This window comes from Mustela putorius, unplaced genomic scaffold, assembly GCF_011764305.1.
Source record: "Mustela putorius furo isolate JIRA1106 unplaced genomic scaffold, ASM1176430v1.1 tig00000759_pilon_pilon_pilon, whole genome shotgun sequence".
Classification (NCBI taxonomy): Eukaryota; Metazoa; Chordata; class Mammalia; order Carnivora; family Mustelidae; genus Mustela; species Mustela putorius.
In genome coordinates this window covers 1395297-1410673 of record NW_025421467.1, presented here as the reverse complement: position 1 = coordinate 1410673, position 15377 = coordinate 1395297, and positions in this window count along the sequence as shown.

The following is a 15377-nucleotide window of genomic DNA, read 5'->3' as shown; positions in this document are numbered from 1 at the left end:
TATGACACCAAAAGACAAGCAACAAAAACAGAAATAAATAAGTGGCACTACATCAAACTAAAAAGCTTCTGCACAACAAAATAAATGATCAGGAGAATTAAAATGCACCCTACAAAATGGGAGAAAATACTTGCTAACCACATATATGATAAGGGGTTAATATCCCAAAATATAAGGAACCCATACACGTCAATAGCAAATAAATAAACAATCCAAATAAAAATGGCCAAGGAACCTGAATAGACATTTTTCCAAAGATGATAATCAAATGGACAATGGGTACCTGCAAAGATCCTCAGCATCACTAATCAACAAGGAAACAATGAGATGAAGTGACTTCATACCTGTTAGAAAACTATTATTAAAAATAAGAGAAATCGCATGTGTTGTTGAGATGTAGAGAAGAGGGAATACTTGCACACATTTGGCTAGAATATAAGTTGGTGCAGCCACTATAGAAAACACTATGGAGTTTCCTCAAAAAATTAAAAATTGAACTGTCAAATGAATCAACAAATTCTACTTCTAGGTATATACCTGAAAGAAATGACATTGGTATCTGGAAGAGGGATCTGCACTACCATGTTCATTGGAGCATTATCTGTAACAGTCAAGACAATAGTCAAGACATAGAAGCAACACACACACATGCACACGCACACGCGCACACAATGGAAGTTTATTCAGCCATAAAAAAGGAAGGAATTCCTGTTATTTGTGACAACATGAATGAAACTTGAGGGCATTATGCTAAGTGAAATAAATCAGATAGAGAAGGGGAAACACTGAATGGTCTCACATGTGAAACCAAACCCCCCAGGAAAACAAAACAAAACAAAATCCTGAACTCATAGAAACAGAGTAAATTAGTGGTGGCCAGGGGAGGAGTGGAGGGAATGGGTGGAGCTAAAGGATACAAACCTACAGATGTTAGATAAATAAATCCTGGGAATGTAATGTACCATATGGTGACTGTACTTAACAATACTCTATTATATATTTGCAAGTTACTAAGAGAATAAATCTTGAAAGTTCTCAACATATACAAAGAATATTGTAACTATGTAGGATGATGGATGTGTTAACTAACCTTATTTCTGTATGTCACAAAACCCACACAAAGAAAACCATGATTTTCTACAGCTTAAACTTAGATGTTAGGTATCCTCTATGTCTCAGAAGAGCTGGACAAAAGTAAGAGAGTAAAAGAATAAAACTACCCCCTTTTGCCTGTAAATTGTTTGGAAATTATTATCTGAGGCCATAATGTAAGGCTTCTCTGTGACTAGAAGGGCATGAGCCTGAGAACAAATGTCAAGAGGTTTAGGATGGCAGAGTGAAAAGATAGAGAAAATGTGCATCCTCACTGATACAGTTCAATGATACCAATCAGTTAGTGAAATTAACTAACCTTAAAAACTCTCTCGAGGATTTACTATGTAAAAGAAAGTAATAAGAGAAAACATATATATTGCTGATATAAATGCTGAGAATTATGCAGAAATATAAAGGATTGGAAAAGGATATACGCTCTATTTGTACCCAATCGACAATGAGCTTTGGAGACTTTTGAATTACCTATCAGCAAACGGTGAAGGCTTGGGTAATAGCCAATTACTGAGTGAAATCCCAAGCTATTAATTATATGCCAGAGAGGACATCCACTTACTGATTGATTACATTCTAGACTGGAAACTGTTCTCACCATTTTCCTTTTGGGTCTCCGCCACCATACTATTATCACTGCACCTGCATCTTTGTTGTCCCTTGCACAAATATTCCATGATACCGTCATCATTTTTAATCATTCTGTGATTATGGGAACATGCTGGATAATTTCCAAGGCCAGAGAGGAATGTGTTGTTTCCATTAGCCTTGTCTTGGTTAGTGCTTAAAGGCAAGATGGTGAACTCTGGACTATCCTACAGGACCCCTATCAAGCACTATTTACAAGAACTGCAAAATTCATTTATTAGGTACAGAATAAACCATTAACAAACAACTGGTCAATATGAGATTACTGAGTGAAAAAATTAAAATGCATATGGTAATAAGCCAAGACCACCTTCAATTTATATTTACTGGCAGAATATGGGGGTTGGGGAAATAAAACATAGTGATGGTAATGGCTCTTCTTGTAACAATCTCTCTGCAACTGACAGTTATACAGAAAATAGAGGTAGCAGAGTATTTTTCATTAGAAGTCGATAGACTCTGCAAGGCTGTCAAATGTTAACTAGCTTACCTTCTGCTCTTTGCAAAAAGGTTAATGGATACAGCACATTTTCCAATGTGACTCTGAAAAACAAAGAATTACAAATAGTACGTGGTGGTATTTGTTTTTCTTCTTTTTTAGCCTATCCTACGTAAAATCAAGAGGTTGAATGTCACATCAAAGCTTTGGGCTATCAAAAATTTGTTAGTGATAGCTTGTGGGGGGTGGGGTAGGGTGATGCAGAGCCAGTTTGTTCACAAATATTGAACGAATTTATCTAGTTTGTTCACAAATATTTTATAAGTGTGTATTATAAATTTGTCTCATTTATACCAAAACATTATAACTGACCTATGTGTCCATATTAAAATAACATAGTTGACGAGCAGCTTTTAATCACTTCTGGTAAGAAAGAGCACATTATCAACTCTATCCCCCTCTTTTGCTGGGAAAGTGAAAGTTGAACTGTGTTTCAAACTGACCAGTCCCTTGATTTTCCTCATAATTTGGCTACATACATATGTATTCCTAAACATGATTAGGTTGAGTCTTGTGTATTCTGGGATATTTTATTCATGGACTCATACTGTATATACTCTTGCGTGCCTTGCTTTATTTACTCAGCTTTCTGCTTTGGAGATTTATTCTGATGGATGTTTCACTCAGTTATTCTGTCTCTAGGAACTTGTTGCTAGACACATTGTTGCTTTAAACATTCTGGTGCCTGTTTCCCAGCACACTGGGGAGTTTCACTGGGGTGTGTCTGTAGGAAAGAAACTACTGGAGCGCAATAGTTGTGTGAATTCAAAGTTGCAACGACAAGGAATAAAAGCTTTGGAGCTGCGATCTCCAATCTTTTTTAAAATTTTGCCAGTCCGGTGAACGTAAGATGACCCATCCTGTCATTTTTATTTGCTTTGAATAACTGAGTAATTGAGTACATTTCTCACAAGTTTATTTCCCATCTTTGTTTCCTAGATCGGGGCTATTTTTACTGAAACATTTTGTCTTTGCGTTATTTGGGGTCATTCTTTACTTATTTCGGACACAAACACACTGTTGGTTAACTGTGGGAAATGACACCTGTATGGCCATGGTTTGTGTTTTCACTATTTTTATGGTGCATATTGATAAACAGATAATTTCAGTGCACTCAGATGTAGTAGCTTTTTCCGTTATGCTTTATGCACTTTTTGTATTTTTAATGAAATAATTGCCCATCTCAGTTTTATAAAGATTTGTCCTATATTTTCTCCTTAGGTTATTTTAGATTTCATCTTACACAATTGATTGTTTTCATATGTTTATGGATAAACAATTCCCTCTACCATTTCCTAAATAATATATTTTCCTCATTAAACTCTAATGCCACATTTGTAATAGATCAAGCTTCCATATTTATACGTGTCTGAGTTTCCTTTTTTGTTCTATTGGTCTATTTCTCTATCTCTGCTTCAATATTATTCTGATTTAAATATTGTTACTTTACAATGTGTCACCTGATAGAAAAATATCTCCAACCTTTTTTCTTCTTGAGAAGACTTTTAAATTTTTTTTTTTTTTTTTTTTTTAAAGACTCACAGAGTGGGGTTGGGCAGTGCAGACGGCAAGGGAGAATTTTAAGCAGTCTCCAGGCCCAGCACCAAGCCCGAGATCTGAGTTTTTATTGGCATTTTTGACAACGGTGATAAAACTATTTTGTTAATTCTCATAATTTTAGACAGTAGGTCAGACGTTCACAATGTTTTTTTTTCTTTAAAGGGCTGGGTAGTAAACGTTTTAGACTCTAAGGGTCATATGGTCTCTAACAATTATTCAGCTGTGCCATTGTAGCATGAAAGCAGCCATAGACAGTACATAAATGAATAAGCACAGCATGGCTGTGACCCAACAAAACTTGACTTACAAAGATAGATAGCAAACCAGTTTTGGCCTGTGGGCCATTGTTTGCTGATCTCTGTTCTAGGCTATCACATCAATCGCCAATAACAGTCTTCTTTCTTTTTTTTTAAAAAACAATCTTGATTTCTTTTATTCATTTTTATGTTCTAATTGCTCTGGCTTGGAAGCCCAGAATAATCTTTAATAAGAGGGTTGAAAGTGGGCCTCAATTGTTGTTCTTGATTTTAAAGAGGATGATTCTAATAGTTCATTAGTGTTATTTGTTGTAGATCTACAAAGATTTATTGGATTATGGAAGTTTTCCTCTATTCCTAGTCTATGACCAATTTTATCATGATACAGTTTTTGTCAATTCTTTAGATCAATCTTCCACTTTACCCAACATGTCCAATATCTTAATATTTGATTGTTTTCATCCATATCACACGAAGAATATGATAATAAATTGGCTTCAACCCCCCATGAGAGTCAGCTTATGGAATGAATTGTCAGGGAAAACTTTCTTTTCCAGTATCAATGTCCAGAGCAAGATAGACAAATATTTTTATTAAAAATGTGTTACTGCCATTATTAATAATTTAAACATCTCCTTCAGTAAGGTGTGGTTATTTTCCTAGATTCCCCTTTCATTGAGTATTAGAGGTCAGAGGTCCTGGCTTTGTGCAGGTTTTTTGCAGGCTCTAGGCTGAGCACATAGCCCTGCACAGGCAATGCTATGGACAATACAACATAAGAAAATTTCCTGGGCACATATATATCCCAGTGCTCATGTATCAGGACACATGATTTTCTGATATCTTCTGTTTCCTAAGAATTTCGTTTATCTTCTAGTCAGTTCAGTTATGCATATTAAATATTTTACATATGTGTGTATTATGTATTGTAAGCTATAAACAAAATTTAGTTAAAATATTATTAAATATTTAAATAAATATTGTTTCTAGTTAAACTATTAAAATAGTAAAATATTTAAATAGTTAAAATATTGTTATCCCTGAGTATTTTTTTAATTCAAGTATAATTAACAACAGCTTCAGGTGTATAATATAATGATTTAACAGTTCTATATATTTCTCAGTGCTCATCAAGATAAGTATACTCTTAATTTCCCTTATCTATCACCCCCAGTTTCCACTTACCTACCCTCTGGCAACCATCATGCTTCCCCTCTGACTTTACCCCCCCCTCATTCTCTCTCTTTCATTCTTTCCCTCTCAAATAAATAAATAAAATCTTTTTTTAAAAGAGTATTTTTTGGTTTGTCTCTCTTTTTTTCTTTATTTGCTCATTTATTTTGTTTCTTAAATTCTAATTTGAGTTAATTTATATGGTATTTCTTACAAATGGCAAGATTTCATTTTTTATGCCTGAGTAATATTCCATAGTTTATATATACCGCATCTTCTTCATCCATTCATCTATCCATGGACACAAGTTATTTTCATATCTTGGCTATTGTAAATAATGCAATAAACATAGGGGTACACATATCTTTTCAAATTACTGGTTTTTTTTTTTTTCTTTTGGGTAAATACCCAGCAGTAGAATTATTGGATCACAGAGTAATTCTATTTATCTTTTTTCTTTTTTTTTTTTAAAGACTTTATTTATTTATTTGACAGAGAGAGAGATCACAAGTAGGCAGAGCAGCAGGCAGAGAGAGAAGGGAAGCAGGCTGCCCGTTAAGCAGAGAGCCTGATGTGGGGCTCGATCCCAGGACCCTGAGATCATGACCTGAGCCGAAGGCAGAGGCTTAACCTACTGAGACACCCAGGCGCCCCTATTTATCTTTTTAATTTAATATTTTTCAGTGTTCCAAAATTTATTGTTTATGCATCAAATCCAGTGCTCCATGCAATATGTGCCCTCCACAATACCCACCACCAGGCTCACCCAACCCCTCACCCCCCTCCCATCCAAAACCCTCAGTTTGTTTCTCAGAGTCCGCAGTCTCTCATGGTTTGACTCCTCCTCCAATTTCCCCCAACTCACTTCTCCTCTCCATATCCCAATGTCCTCAGTGTTATTCCTTATGCTCCACAAGTAAGTGAAACTATATGATAATTGACTGTTCTTGCTAACTTATTTCGTTCAGCATAATCTCTTCCAGTCCTGTCTATGTTGATACAAAAGTTAGGTTTTCATCCTTTCTGATGGAGGCATAATACTCCATTGTATATATGGACCACATCTTCTTTATCCATGTGTCTGTTGAAAGGTATCTTGGTTCTTTCCACAGTTTAGTGACTGTGGCTGTTGCTGCTATGAACATTGGGGTACAGATGGCCCTTCTGTTGACTACATCTGTATCTTTGGGGCAAATGCACAATAGTGCAATTGCAGGGTCATAGGGAAGTTCTATTTTTAATTTCTTAAGGAATCTCCACACTATTTTCCAAAGTGACTACACCAACTTGCATTACCACTAACAGTGTAAGAGGGTTTCCTTTTCTCCACATCCTCTCCAACACTTGTTGTGTACTGTCTTGCTAATTTTAGCCATTCTAACTGATGTAAGTTGGTATCTCAATGTGGTTTTGATGTGAATCTCCCTGATGGCTAATGATGAACATTTTTTCATGTGTCTGTTATCCATTTGTATGTCTTCTTTGGAGAAGTGTTTGTTCATGTCTTCTGTCCAATTTTTGATGTGATTATCTGTTTTGTGTGTGCTGAGTTTGAGTTCTTTATAGATCTTGGTTATCAGCCCTTTGTCTGTAGTGTCATTTGGAAATATCTTCTCCCATTCCATGGGTTGCCTCTTTTATTTGTTGACTGTTTCCTTTGCTGTGCAGAAACTTGACCTTAATGAAATCCGAAAAGTTCATTTTCAGTTTTGTTTCCTTTGCCTTTAGAGACATATCTCGAAAGAAGTTGCTGTGGCAGATGTTGAAGAGATTACTGCCTATGTTCTGCTCTAGGATTTTGATAGACTCCTGCCTCACATTGAGGTCTTTTATCCATTTCGAGTTTATCTGTGTGTATGGTGTAAAAGGATGGCCTAGTTTCATTCTTCTATACTTAGCTTTCCAATTTTGCCAGCGCCATTTATTGAAGAGACTTTTTTCCACTGTATATTTTTCCTGCTTTGTAGAAGATTATTTGACCATACAGTTGAGGTCCATATCTGCACTCTCTACTCTGTTCCATTGGTCTATGTGTCTGATTTTGTGTCAGTACCATGCTGTCTTGGTGATCACAGCTTTGTAGTAAAGCTTGAAATCAGGCAACCTGATGCCCCCAGTTTTGTTTTTCTTTTTCAACATTTCCTTAGCAATTCAGGGTCTCTTTCTGGTTTCATACAAATTTTAGGATTGTTTCTTCTAGCTCTTTGAAAAATGCTGGTAGAATTTTTATCAGAATGACATTAAAAGTATAGATTGCTCTAGGCAGTATAGACATTTTAACAGTATTTATTCTTCTGATCCATGAGCATGGAATGCTCTTCCATCTTTTTGTGTCTTCTTCAGTTTCTTTCATGAGTGTACTATAGTTCCTCAAGGACAGATCTTTTACCTCTTTGGTTAGGTTTATTCCTAGGTATCTTATGGCTCTTGATGCTATAATAAATGGAATTGAATCTCTAATTTCCCTTTCTATATTTTCATTGCTAGTGTATAAGAAAGCAAAAGCAACTGATTTCTGTAAATTGATTTTGTATCCTGCCACATTACTGAATTGCTGTATGAGTTCTAGTAGAAACAAGGTTGGTTCAACATTCGCTAATCAAACAATGTGATAGAACAAATCAACAAGAGGAGAGAGAAGAATGATGTGGTCCTCTCAATTGATGTAGAAAAAGCATTTGACAAGATACAGAATCCATTCCTGGTTAAAATACTTCAAAGTATAGGGATAGAGGGAAAATTTCCTCAACTTCATAAAATCTATCTATGAAAGAGCCACAGCAAATATCATTCTCAATGGGGAAAAGCTGACAGCCTTCTCTCTGAGATCAGGAACATGACAAGGATGTCCACTCTTACCACTGTTGTTCAACATAGTACTAGAAGTCCTAGCAATATCAATCAGACAACAAAAAGAAATAAAAGGTATTCAAACTGGCAAAGAAGAACTCAAGCTCTCTTTGCAGATGACATGATTCTTTATATGGAAAACCCAAGAGTAATTCTATTTTTAATTTTTTTATGAACCTCCATATTGTTTTCCACAGTGGCTGTACCAATTTGCATTCCCACCCGTAGTACAAGAGAGCTCTTTTTTCTCCACATCCTTGCCAAAACTTGCTATTTCTTGTTTTTTCTTTTAGCCATTTTGATAGGTGTGAAGTAATATTGTGGTTCATTTATATTTCTCTGATGAGTAATGCTGAGCATTTTTTCATGTGTCCACTGGCCATCTGTATAGAAAAAAAAAAAGTCTATGCAGGTCCTATGCTCATTTTTTTCATTGGATTATCATTATTATTATTAATAGTGTTGAGTCCTATAAATTCTTCATAAATTTTGGATATTGACCCATTATTAGATGGATCGTTTGCAAATATCTTCTCCCATTAAGCAGGTTACTTATTTTGTTTTGTTTATGGTTGCCTTCACTGAGCAGAAGCTTTTTATTTTGATGTAGTTCCAATAGTTTAATTTTGCTTTTGTTTCCCTTGCTGAAGGAGACATATTTAGAAAAATGTTTCCATGGTTGATGTCAAATATATTTTTAAACTGATATTTTTAGATGTTATGAATATTTAGTTACTGTGAAAGCAAAATCAGACAATAATCATTTTATGAGCCAAGTAAAGACCATAGATTTTAAAACTGAGTCACTTCCCTTCATGTAGTTAAAAGTGGCATCAATTTGGGGCACCTAGGTGGCTCGGTTGTTAAGGGTCTGCCTTTGATTCAGGTCATGATTCCAGGGTCCAGGGATCAAGCCCAGCATTGGGTTTCCTGCTCAGCAGGAAGCCTGTTCTCCCTCTCCCACTCCCCCTGCTGGTATTCACTCTCTTTCCGACTATCTCTGTCAAATAAACAAATAAAATCTTAAAAAAAAAAAAAAAGAAAAAAGAAAAGCAGCATCAATATATCGTGTAAAGAGCTATCCATATGGTTTTAATCACTGTAGATTTATAATATATTTGGAAACAGGACGTGTGATGCATCCAGGTTAGTTCTTTCTCAAGATTGTTTTGGCTATTCAAGGTCTTTGTGGTTCCATGTGAGTTTTAGGATTGTTTTATCCTATTTTGTGAAAAATGCCATTGGGATTTTGGTAATGATTCCATTGAATCCACAAATCGCTTTGGGTAGTATGAATATTTTAGCAATATTAATTCTTCCAATTCATGAATACAGGGTGATTTACCACTTGTTTCTTCTGTAATTTCTATAATGGATGTTTTATAGTTTTCAGTGTATGGGTCTTTCACCTCCTTGGTTAAATTATTCTTAAGCATTTTGTTCTTATTGATGCTAATATATTCCTTTTTTTTTTTAGTTTTTTTTTTTAAGATTTTATTTATTTATTTGAAAAAGAGAGAGAGTACAACAGCAGGGTGAGGGATGGAGGCAGAAGCAGTCTCCCTGCTGAGCAAGGAACCTAATCACCTGAAATGAAGGCAAATGCTCAATGGACTAGTCACCCAGTGCCTTGATGCTAACATATGCTTAATTTTATTCTCAGATACTTTGTTTTTTGTACATAGAAACACAACTGATTTTGCACAATGATGGTGTATCCTGTAACTTTATTAATTTTTCTCTTTAGTTCTAACAAGTTTTGGGGGAATTTAAAATTCTCTCTAAATAAGATCATGTCATCTGCAAAGAGCAATAATTTACTTCCTCATTTCTAATTTGTATGCCTTTTATTTCTTTTTCTTACCTAAGTACTCTGCTAGAACTTCTAGTACTGTGCTAAATATAAATGGTGAGAATGGACATCCTTGTCTTGTTCCTGTTTTAGAGAAAGAACTTTCAGTTTTTTACCATTGAGTGTCATGTTAACTGTGGACTTCTCATATTTTTTTAATTATATTATGATAAGTTCCTTCTATAACAGTTGTTGATAATTTTCATCATGAAAAGGCATCAAGTTTTATCTTGATTGCACAGCAGTATGTGCATGTCTAATGTTACCAAATTGTATACATTATGTTTAGTGCTTTGTACATCAAGTATGACTCAATAAAGCTGTTTTTTTTAAGCTATTTAGAATCTACACAATTATTTCTGTCAATCTCTTAAATGTTTTAGATGGTTAGTCATTATAAACACTCTAAGGACAGGCCCTATGGCTGTATTTGCACACTAGTGAATCTTTGGTGCCTAGCACCATACCTACCATATAGCACCTTCTCAAGAAAGATTTTCTGAATGAATTTTGGGTGATATATATATGAATAAATACTGCATTTATATTTCTCAAATACCATTTATCCCATTTCTTTCTATGCTATATCTAATTCATTTTCATTTTTTCAATTGTGCAGTTAGCCTATTTACTTAGATATGTATTAATCTGAAAGAATGGCACACACAACTTTTTATCCTATCATTATTGAAAAAAATGTAAATTCATGAAAATCTTTTTCAATTATCTTTATTTCCCTTGCCAGCTTTATTGATCCTGAAATTACCTTAAATGTATAAGTTTTCTTTAGCTATTGCATTTCTTCTTGGTTACCCAGTTTTATTTATATTTTAAGGAGGGCTCCATATACATTTCATCTTGTTGGGTTCCTAGAAAATATTTTCTTCCTACCTTTCACATCATTTTTAATACATTGATACAGTAAGTTATACTGAAATGTCAAAATTCTGTAACCAGTTTTATGATTTATTACTAATATCTTATATGACATTGAGGAAAAAATCTCCCTTTATTCCATCAAGATCCCCAACTCTAAATATCCATCAAATATTAATATCTGGGTTTGGAAGTCTTTGATGAAGCATGAGCATGAAAGGATATTGAATGATCTGATGCATTAATGTTGTTTAAAAGTATATGACTCTTTCTGCAACACCTTCAGTAAAATTAGTAACTTGCTACCTGGAAAACACAAACTTAGTCCATACAGAATGTGTCAAACTAGAGAGAATTCCAAATTTTATATTATATTCAACTTTACACAATGCCTAAAAGTTCAATGTAGAAACATGTTTAAAACCTTGCCCTGATCTTTTTCAGTAAAAATGCATTTGTATGCAAATTATACTGTACAGTGTACACCTGAAAGTGTATTACTTTGCATTTTTCCTAAGCCCCAGCAAAATAGTTAAAGGACGTCTGAAGGATGTTTGATTTGAAAATGCTTTTGAATAAGAATGTAAAATAAATTTTAAAACAATTTCTTTATGCCTGCCACAAAATTGGTATGTGGTATAAAACTGGCTCAATATTCTAAAGGCATTGTTTTCACTGACCTTATTAGTGTATATGATGGTTCATGGCGTAATTGGTTCTACATGCACAAAGCAATGTGGAATGTGTGTATTGTTACCAACATTTTGCATGAAGTAGCATTTTCTTACCAGGTCAGCAATGGAAAGATCAGAGGTGAGAGTGAACAGAGAAGACTGCAAGGATCACTCACTTGAGAAACTGAAATACATGACATAAATCTGTTTTCTGCCATCCACAAGGGACATTATTTGGGATAAGCTTTTAATTGTCTCTAGAACTTGATTTCCTTACTCACAGAGTCTCAGACATATTTTAAAGTAATAAAGGTATGTTAGATAGTATAATCTAACCTTTTAAGACCATCTCTCCAATCAAATATGCATTTAAATTAAATTCAGGGGCAAGTCCTCTTTCTCTAGGCCAAATCTGATAAAGGTGTGTCTAAATTTATTTGCATTATTCATTCTAATCTCTAGGGATTAGAGGAAGATATTGCTGAAATATCTCACATTCTCCTTGTTTCCTTGAATAAACTGTAGCAGACCAGGAAAACAGTGAAGGCCAAACCATGTGTGTAGCATCTTCTAATCTATATCTGGATTATGTTAGTACTGATACTGTGTTTAAACATATATTCCAGTAAATTTTTCTTATGTGTATTTTAAATGATTTTTACACAACTGAACAAAGAAATGTGTAGTCATGGATACCACTCTATATTGATTTTGACATCTGCCATCTGTCAAATTGCATTTATGATAAAAACAAATGAATAAAAAAAGAAAAGAAAAATTTTATTAATATATTATTCTCTTAACTGTGAACTGAAGAAAATAGACACTTTTAATGATAGATTTTACCAGAGATACTCACTGAAAACATAAAACAATCAAGTATATCTGTTGCCTTTCAGTATGTATGGGTTTTTGTGATATTTAGAAAAATCTTACATGAAGGTAATGGTGATTTTTGTATTTAACAAAATACTTTAAGCCATAAAAGGAAAATTTCATTAATAGCCTAAAAGACATCATTTTAAGAAATGGCCATAATTTTTCATCTCCAGTCCATTATGCATTCATATGTTTTGCAAAGCCGACTCCAGTGCATTGTGGTGAGCAAAACACCAGGAAAATATATCAAAAGAAAGAATGGCCACAATATACAATAGTTTGGGTTTTGTTTTGTTTTTAAGATTTATTTATTTATTTGAGGGAGAGAGACAGCAGTGCATGAGTAGGGGGTGGGGAGTAGAGAGAGAAGGAGAGAGAATCTCAAGCACACATATGATGAGCACACAGAGCCTGACACAGGGCTCCATCTCAGGACCCTGAGATCACAACCTCAGCAAAAAACGAGGTATGCTCAACAGGCCCCAGATTTTGGTTTTGGGTTTTTTTTTTTTTAATTGAATGTATATATTTCATCTCCAATTCATGCTTGATTTGTAGTGCATACTGCTTTAAAGTTTCTTCCTCAGAATTATGTTGTGAAGGCAGTCCATATAATAACTGCCTGGGATTGTATATCACATTTTCTGGAAACAATAAGTAACATCATTACAGTCAAGGTAGAAATTGATTTGGGGTTCCTCAGTAAACTATATGTAAGGTTTTACAGGTTAGAGACACACAACACCAGGCAAGATAGGTGCAAGGCGCGGTTTATTAAAGGCACCCACAGGGGAGGTTCCCCAACTCAGGAGAGGAGAGTCAGGGAAGTCATGCCCGGGAAGGGGTTGAGTGAGCTTTTATTGGGCCAAGGCAGGGTGGGGGCTCATAACCATATTTGGTAAGGTTAGAGGTTTGGGGTTGGAAAGTCCCAAAGTGGCTGGTTTCTGTTTCTCGCATAGGTTTTGGTTTACTCAAGGTGATGTGTCCTTGACAGATATTCTTCTGGTGGGAAAGTCCTGGGTAGGGGAAGATGGTGGTCTAGCAGTCATGTTATTGTTCCTCCTGCATTCCCAGGGCTGCCCACCTAACATTCTGACCTTTTTGGTGTAATACGGGCAGTGACTCGGATCTGGCTACTTCGGCCTTCATCATAGGGTTCCTCAGATGTGGGCAGCCTGGAGTAGGGATGCAGGAGAAGCTGGTTAACAGTGACTCTGGAAACCTCATGTATGCAAGCCTGGGCCACTGAGGAATCTACCACTGTAGGGATGCCAAGGACTCAGCTAAGGCCTTGATGGCTGTCCAGACATGTTTGGATAAATCTTGGACAGCATCTATGGAGTGGGCTAGGGGCCCAGTGCCCAGTCTGGTGGTCACTAAGGAAGATGCTAAGGAGACCTCTATGACCAGAGGAAGAAATACAGCCCTTTTCTGTCGGGGGAGGGGGTTCGTGAGGATTTCCGCTAGGGCTGGCAACCTCCCAGCTGGCAATCTGTGGTGACCAGCTGACTAGATCATGTGGTATCCCCATGGGTCCAAGTTTCCACTAGGAAGAACCACCACCTGAACTCAGGGTCACTGGAGGGGCAGCTATGCAGGGAGTAGAAGGAGGAGGATGAGGAGAAGTGGTGCAGGAAATCTGCAACTGTGTGGGCCCCAGGGTCTGGGAAATCCAGCCATCCTATGGTGGAGCTTGCTTTAGGCTGGAGATGTGTACCCATGGGTGGTGCCCCAGAAGTTTTGCTGTGGTGGGAGTCATAAGAATAACAGTATGGGGGCTGATCCACCTGGGCTGTAAGGACGTTGGGTGAAATTCTCATAGGAGAACCTGGTCCCCAGGATTTAGGGCCTGGGGGAAATCTCCACCAGGGCTGTTGCAGGCGGGAATGGTCACATCTGCATGAGCCCATAAAAGGGCTCTTAGGAGAGTAAGATAAGGCAGAAAAGATAGGAGGAACGGAAGAGAAGCAGGGGGATTGTGACTGAGCAGGAAGGGTCTGCTGTACAAGAGTTCAAAGGGGCTGAGTCCTGACCGTACACAAGGAGAGGCCCTGAGTTGGGTGAGTGCTAGTGGGAGAAGGGTTGGCCAAGAGAGGCGAGTTTCCAGAGTGAGTTTAGTGAGTTGCTCCTTGAGGAGGCCATTGGCACCCTGGACCTTACCTGAGGACTGGGGATGATAAGGGATATGAAGTTTCCAGGTAATGTTGAGGCTCTCAAAGACTTCTTGCATGATGCTGGAGATGAAGGCCAGTCCATTGTCCGATTGTAGGATTCGAGGGAGTCCAAATCTCAGGATGATGTGCTCAATGAGAATTGTGGTGACTATGTATGCTATTTCCCTAGTGGTGGGGAATGCCTTGATCCAGCCTGTGAAGGTATCCATGAGAGTTAGTAGGTATCTGAAGGTTTTGTGTGGAGGCATGTGAGTGAAGTCAAGTTGCCAGTCCTCTCCTGGCTGATGCCTGCAGAGCTGATGGGTGGGTCCCAGTCTGTGGAGGCCACTCTGGGCGTTGACCGCAGAACAGGTTCTGAAGGCCTGATGTACATCCTTAATGGTCTTTTAAAGGAGGGGGTGGTGAAAGGTTGGAGAAATTGGTATAGGGCCTTTGGACTGATGTGGAGAGACTGGTGGATGTCAGTAATGAGGGTGTGGATTAGACCATTCAGGAGGGCATTCTTGTCCTGGACATAATACCATCCCTTGTCACCTAACCTGCCACCTAATGTCTCAAGGGCCCGAATCTCCTCATCAAGTAGAGGGGGTGTTGAGGAATAGGAGGGGGGCTGGTGAGGAGTTTAAGCCCGTTTGTTGGGCAATAGAGTCAGACCAGGTGATAGGCTCCTGAGGATTTTTTAACAGGAAGGATAGGAGTATTGTATAGAGAGTTAATAGGGATAAGGAGACCCTGCTGCTGAAGGTGGTTGATGATAGGCTTAAGTTCTCTGGTGAGTCATTGAGATAGGGAACTGTGGGCAGGATGGAAATGTAGACTCGTCCTTCA